Here is a 7,783-nt window from a genome sequence, read left to right as displayed (position 1 = left end):
ATTATCAACAATTATATGCCAATAAAATGGACAACGAGGAAGAAATGGACAAATTCTTAGAAAAGTACAACTTTCCAAAACTCGACCAGGAAGAAATAGAAAACCTTAACAGACCCATCACAAGCACGGAAATGGAAACTATAATCAAAAATCTTCCAGCAAACAAAAGCCCAGGTCCAGACGGCTTCACAGCTGAATTCTACCAAAAATTTAGAGAAGAGCTAACACCTATCCTGCTCAAACTCTTCCAGAAAATTGCAGAGGAAGGTAAACTTCCAAACTCATTCTATGAGGCCACCATCACCCTAATACCAAAACCTGACAAAGATCCCACAAAAAAAAGAAAACTACAGGCCAATATCACTGATGAATATAGATGCAAAAATCCTAAACAAAATTCTAGCAATCAGAATCCAACAACACATTAAAAAGATCATACACCATGATCAAGTGGGCTTTATCCCAGGGATGCAAGGATTCTTCAATATCCGCAAATCAATCAATGTAATACACCACATTAACAAATTGAAAAACAAAAACCATATGATTATCTCAATAGATGCAGAGAAAGCCTTTGACAAAATTCAACACCCATTTATGATAAAAACTCTCCAGAAAGCAGGAATAGAAGGAACATACCTCAACATAATAAAAGCTATATATGACAAACACACAGCAAACATTATCCTCAATGGTGAAAAATTGAAAGCATTTCCTCTAAAGTCAGGAACAAGACAAGGGTGCCCACTTTCACCATTACTATTCAACATAGTTTTGGAAGTTTTGGCCACAGCAATCAGAGCAGAAAAAGAAATAAAAGGAATCCAAATTGGAAAAGAAGAAGTAAAACTCTCACTATTTGCAGATGACATGATCCTCTACATAGAAAACCCTAAAGACTCCACCAGAAAATTACTAGAACTAATCAATGATTATAATAAAGTTGCAGGATATAAAATCAACACACAGAAATCCCTTGCATTCCTATACAAAAAAAAAAAAAAAGTTTTGCCTTCTAAATAAGTATGAGCAGTTTTATTTTAGAATTCCAAAAATGGAAAAGGTGTCTTGTGAGGCAGTGAGGTCCCTGTCATGAGGTGTATCCAAATCAGGTTGTGAACCTTGTGGAAATACAGTAGAAGTCATTACTCCAGTGGTCAGAAGGTTTGAAAAACTGGCTTCTAAGACCCTTTTAAACTGTAAGAATATATCCATCTAAGAGGTCCTCAGTCCAAAGGGTAAGCCATTAAATCTTTACAGTCCATCTGATGTTACAAAAACCATTTTAGATTATATTCTTTACTGAAGGTCATTTACCATAACCCTTTATATAAATCAACCGATGATATGATTTTAGCAATTCCCACCTGATCTAACAATACATCAATTCTAAACATAGAATACACATTAGTTTTGGTTCACAGATCAAAGAGTTTTGGAGCTATGAGCTATGAGGTCCTTAGAGATTGTCTGGTTAAATCCTTTTATTGTAGAGGTGACAAAATTGAAGCTAAAAGTCACTGTATTTATTCCTGTCTTACCTAGCTCCTTACAGGAGCATAAGGAATTCCTTTCTCCTATAGGCTCAACTTTGTTAACTTTTGAGACAATACAGGTGAGGGCAGGCACTTAGCAGCAGTCTTTGTTTCAGAAATGGTAATGCCTAGAATTTATTGAATAACAATAATTGCAATTTATTAAGCACCAACTCTCTACCAAACTCTGATATGGATGCCTCTCAGATGATATGAAACTTAGTTCTGTAAGAGGAGGATTATTATCTTTATTTTGCAGGCTAGGAAAGTGATTTATCCAAGGTCACACAGCAAGTAAGAGAGCAGACGTTACCTTCAGATCCACAAAGGTTTGACCCCAGCGCCTGTGCTTTTATCCACTTTACATTGCCACTCAGTCATAGCCTGTACTTGCCTATATCACCTGGAGCATTTCTTTTGCTCAATAGATTGAATCTGTCTGGCCTGAACATTCTCTTGGATCATACCTGTTTTTAGTACTCCTCTTGGACACAGAACATGGAATCATTGACCTCAGGGCCAGTCTGGCAGCCAGAGCATTGCCAAGTCTTTGAGACGGTAATTTCCACATAGTTTTCACTTTGAGTTAGGACAGGTGAGTAAGTCAGGACATCCTTACTTACTCAAGGATGCAGAGGGTAAAGGGGAGATCTGGGACCTGGACCCCAGAATTCTAATACCCATTATAGCGCATATTCCTCTATACTTGATTTTATTTCCCCATAAAACTGTAAATGAGAGATATAATTTAAAAAAATTTTAAAACTCAATCTTCACAGACTAATCCAAAGTAAAAAGCTTTGAGTTATGCTTGATTGTCTCCTGGATATTCAGGATAGAACGGGTTTCTAATCCCACTGTAGACAACTCAGTATTTTTCTCCTTGTGTAACATCCATCTGCAGGTTCGAGTATTTCTCATTCATGAAGGATTTTTTAAAAGTATTTATTCTGGACCATTTGATGCATTCTATTCATTATGAGCACATATTATGTATATCTTGGATCTCGTGTGTCTTCCATATCCGTCAGCTTCTTGTTAATCATTTTTATAAGGTTTCTATTCATTTTTCTCTTATTTATATTTAGAAACTATTTAAAACTTAATTATATAGTGTTGAAGTTTCCAACTCTAATTGTTGGTTTGTTTATCTCTCAATTCTGTCAGTTATTCATGAATTTTGAAGCTCTGATATTAAGTACATGCAAGCTTAGACTGTTCTTTTTTTAAAAATTAATTTATTTAAATTGGAGGCCGATTACTCTACAACGTTGTAGTGTTTTTGGCCATACATTGACATGAATCAGCCATGGGTGTACATGTGTCCCCCATCCTGAAACTCCCCCCCACCTCCCTTTCCATCCCATCCCTCAGGGTTGTCCCAGGGCACTGGCTTTGAGTACCCTGTTTCATGCATCGAACTTAGACTGGTGATCTATTTCAGTATGGTAATATACATGTTTCACTGCTATTCTCTCAAATCATCCCACCCTCACCTTCTCCCAGAGTCCAAAGGTGTGTTCTTTATATCTGTATCTCTTTTGCTGTCTCGCATATAGGGTCATCGTTACTTTCTAAATTCCATATGTATGCATTAATATACTGTATTGGTGTTTTTCTTTCTGGCTTACTTCACTTGGTATAATAGGCTCCAGTTTCATCCACCTCATTAGAACTGATTCAAATGTATTCTTTTTAATGGCTGAGTAATACTCCACTGTGTATATGTACCACAGCTTTCTTATCCATTCATCTGCCAATGGACATCTAGGTTGCTTCCATGTCCTGGCCGTTGTAAACAGTGCTGTGATGAACATTAGGGTACATGTTTCACTTTTAATTTTGGTTTCCTCGGTGTGTATGCCCAGCAGTGGGATTGCTGGGTCGTATAGCAGTTCTATTTCCATTTTTCTGTCTTCTTGCAGTTGTTATCATTAAAAAATGTCCCTCTTAATTCACAATAATAGCCTTTGTTCTGAAGTTTGCTTTTCTGATATTAAGATAACTATTTTTGCTATTTTATCCTGAGTGATGCATATCTTTTTCATTGTTTTACATTTAACCCAAGTAACCCAGTTTCCTTTTTGGTTAACGTTGGCCTGATATATCTTTTTCTATTATCTTACTTTCAACTTACCTATGTTGCTGTTTGAAGTGAGTTTCCTATATGCAGCATGTAATTGGGTAATTCTGATTTTAATCTACCTTGCCCATTTCTGTTTTTTAATTAGTGTATTTGGACCACTTATATTTAAAACGATTTATAGGGCCACTGATATTTTCATGGTAGAGAATCCATATCTATGAACATGGTATGAATTTTCATTTACATAGTTCTTTATACTTTCTGTGTGTGTGTGCTGTGGTCACTTGGTTGTGTCTGACCCTTTGGACCCCTTGGACTGAAATCTGCCAGGCTCCTCTGCCCATGGAAATCTCCAGGCAAGAATACTGGAGTGGGTTGCCATTCTAGGGGATCTTCCCAATCCAGGGATTGAACCCAGCTCTCCCACACTGCAGGCAGATTCTTTACTGTCAGAGCCACCTGGGAAGCCCCCTTTTTTCTCACTGTAGCTTTATACCTTCCCCATGAAAATATGGCCTATGTTTTGATACATTTATGTCCAGGTACCTTTTATATTTTATTTAAAATGATATATTTAAAAATATTTTGTTTATTGATGTATAGAACAGTCTTATGGACTCTGTGGAAGAGGGAGAGGGTGGGAAGATTTGGGAAAATGACATTGAAACATGTAAAATATCATGTAAGAAACGAGCTGCCAGTCCAGGTTCGATGCACGATACTGGATGCTTGGGGCTAGTGCACTGGGACAACCCAGAGGGATGGTATGGGGAGGGAGGTGGGAGGAGGGTTCAGGATGGGGAACACATGTATAGCTGTGGCGGATTCATTTTGATATTTGGAAAAACTAATACAATTATGTAAAGTTTAAAAATAAAAAAAAGAAAGATATTATATAGAAGTACAATATTCTAGCTAGACTAGCATTTTAGTGTAACTGCTGCCAAATTTTCTGATTAATTCTAGTAATTTGGAAAATCATTGGGGTTTTCTATGTAGACAGTTAATATCACTTCTGAATAGTGATGGTTTTGTTTTTATCATTATCTTCATCGCTTCTATTTGCATTCTTGTATGTCATGTATTTCATATTTCTCTTTCTTTCTTTACCTTCTACTTTTGAAGCAACACTCTCTTTGATAATTTTCTGAGAAAGGGTATGTAGCAGGAAAAAGTTTTAGATTACTTATTTCTGAAAATACCTATACTTTCCCCCCTCTATTGGTGTTGGTATTGGGTGGGCATAGAAATCTAATTTAGAAAATATTCTTCTTTGTAGTTTTGAAGTAACTGCTCAATTTTCTGCTAGTTTTCTGTACTGGTATAGAAATATCTGAAGCCATTGTGGTTCTTGATCTCATCTGTGTCACTTATTTTTCCCTCTGTTGTTTAAGGACTTTCTTTTGGTCCTCAGTGGTCAGAAATTTTACAGTAATATTCCTTAGAGTGGGCTTATTTTAATCCATTGTGCTATACACTTTTACTCTGAAAAAGATCATGTCTTTCATTCCTGATAAATCTTGAATTATTTCATATGATATCCTCCTTTATTTTATCTGTTTTCATATTTTTGATGCTGGAGATAGTAAAGTCATTCTCTAGTTTGATTATCTTTTGTGATCAACTTATCTACTGTGATCAACTTACGCTCTTTTTACTTTTTAGTAAATTTATCTCATTAATTTTTAAAATTCTGCTATTATACATTTGATTTTTTTCCCCTATATATTTCTTTTATTGTTCTAGCATTCTGTTATTGCTTCCTTAAAACCTTGTCTTTCCTTATATCTCTAGGGATATTAATAACTTTTTCTGAAGCTTTTTCTTTTTCTTTCTGAGTAATCTCCTCTTTATCTGAATTGTTTTTCCATTCTCCTTCCCTCATTTGTACAGTTTTATTTGCCTTTTGTGTTAGAGACTTTCCTTGTATTTTTGATAATCTTTGGTTGAACATTAGTGATTGAGACCTAAACATTTATTTGGAAGCTCTGAGCACATAGACGTGTAGTTGTCAGTTTTGAGCCTCCCTGTATTCAAAAGCAGAAACATTACTTTGCCAACAAAGGTCTGTCTAGTCAAGGCTATGGCTTTTCCGGTGGTCACGTATGGATGTGAGAGTTGGACTGTGAAGAAAGCTGAGTGCCGAAGAATTGATGCTTTTGAACTGTGGTGTTGGAGAAGACTCTTGAGAGTCCCTTGGACTGCAAGGAGATCCAACCAGTCCATTCTAAAGGAAATCAGTCCTGGGTGTTCTTTGGAAGGACTGATGCTAAAGCTGAAACTCCAGTACTTTGGCCACTTCATGCGAAGAGTTGACTCATTGGAAAAGACTCTGATGCTGGGAGGGACTGGGGGGAAGGAGGAGAAGGGGACAACAGAGGATGACATGGCTGGATGGCATCACTGACTCAATGCACGAATTTGGGTGAACTCCAGGAGTTGGTGATGGACAAGGAAGCCTGGCGTGCTGTGATTCATGGTGTCGCAAGGAGTCGGACATGACTGAGTGACTGAACTGAACTGAACTGTGGGCCAAACTGTGAAACTCTTGTAAATAACTTAGTTTCAATTTTTACTACCCTTCTTTCTCCCTCTTTTTTTTAAATTTTATTTTATTTTTAAACTTTACAATATTGTATTAGTTTTGCCAAATATCGAAATGAATCCACCACAGGTATACCTGTGTTCCCCATCCTGAACCCTCCTCCCTCCTCCCTCCCCATACCCTCCCTCTGGGTCGTCCCAGTGCACCAGCCCCAAGCATCCAGTATCATGCATCGAACCTGGACCTCTCTCTTTTTAATTGCTTCCTATGCCATATTTGGATTTATTTTTTCTTCTTTTTTTTCTGGCCTGATAGGTGGTTTTCTGTTAAGTTTCACCTTTTCCACATTTCTGTCCTAAGTGTTTAAATATATTTTTTCTTTAAGCATTACCTTGCCTGATGGTGCTAAGTCACTTCAGTCATGTCTAACTGTCTGTGACCTCATGGACTGTAGCCTGCCAGGCTCCTCTATTCATGGGATTCTCCAGGCAAAGATACTGGAGTAGGTTGCCATTTCCTCCTCCAGGGTACCTTGCCTATGTCCTGCAAGATTTGATTAAGAATTATCTTGCTTGTATCTTAGCAGTCCCGTTGCTAGTTAGTGCTAAATATGCTATGATTTCCATTAGGGTTCCTTCTTTCTCTACTCATGAATTATTTAAAAGTGTGTGTGTGTGTACATGGGTTCCCCAGGTGGCGCTAGTGGTAAAGAATCCACCTGCCAATGTAGGAGACATAAGAGACTCAGGTTTGATCCCTGGGTCAGGAAGATCCCCTGGAGGAGAAAGTGGCAACTCACCCCAGTATTCTTGACTGGAGAATCCCATGGACAGAGGAGCCTGGAAGCCTGTAGTCCCTAAGAACACAAAAAGCAGGACACAACTAAAGTGACTTAGCATGCACACACGCATGAGTGTGCATATGCATGTTCACCCCCTTGTTCTCCATTCACATGTGCTTTCTTAAATTGCATTGTGGTCAGAAATATCTGGTCTTTATGATAGTAATTCTTGAAAGTAGTTGGAATTTTGCATTATGGCTTAGGATGTGATGAATTTTCATAAATGTTGCCTGTGTATTGGTTAAAGACTATGTTACCAAACTTTTAATTGCATATTCTGTATATGTCTTGTATAACCCAAGTTTGTTCATGGTGTTGCCCAAATATTTCATACCTTTACTATTGATTTCTGAGAGAGATGTGTTAAAATTTCCCAGTAAAATGATGGATGTTTTTTCTCCTTGTAGTTCTTTTTATTTTCTTTATGAATTTTAAGTTATTCTATTGGGTATATTCAAATATAAAATTATAACTTTCTGGAGAAGTGAACATTTTTATCATAGTGAAATCGTTCTTTTTATTTCTGGTAATGCTTTGCTTTAAAGTTTATTTTTGCCTGATGTAGTTATACAAGTTTCTTTTTGTTAATGCTTGTATCTTTTTAAAATTTTCCAGTATTGCTTTCAATTTTTCTATGTCTTTATGCTTTAGGTGTATCTCTTATAAACCCCATACAGCTTAAAAAATCCTGTCTGACAATCTGTGACTTTTAACCAGATTTGTTGATGATGTTGTTGCTAAGTCATGTCTGACTCTTTCCCACCCCATGAACTGCA

Source organism: Bison bison, unplaced genomic scaffold (assembly GCF_000754665.1).
Source record: "Bison bison bison isolate TAMUID 2011002044 unplaced genomic scaffold, Bison_UMD1.0 scf7180017864289, whole genome shotgun sequence".
NCBI lineage: Eukaryota > Metazoa > Chordata > Mammalia > Artiodactyla > Bovidae > Bison > Bison bison.
Note: the sequence above shows the minus strand (reverse complement) of the source record.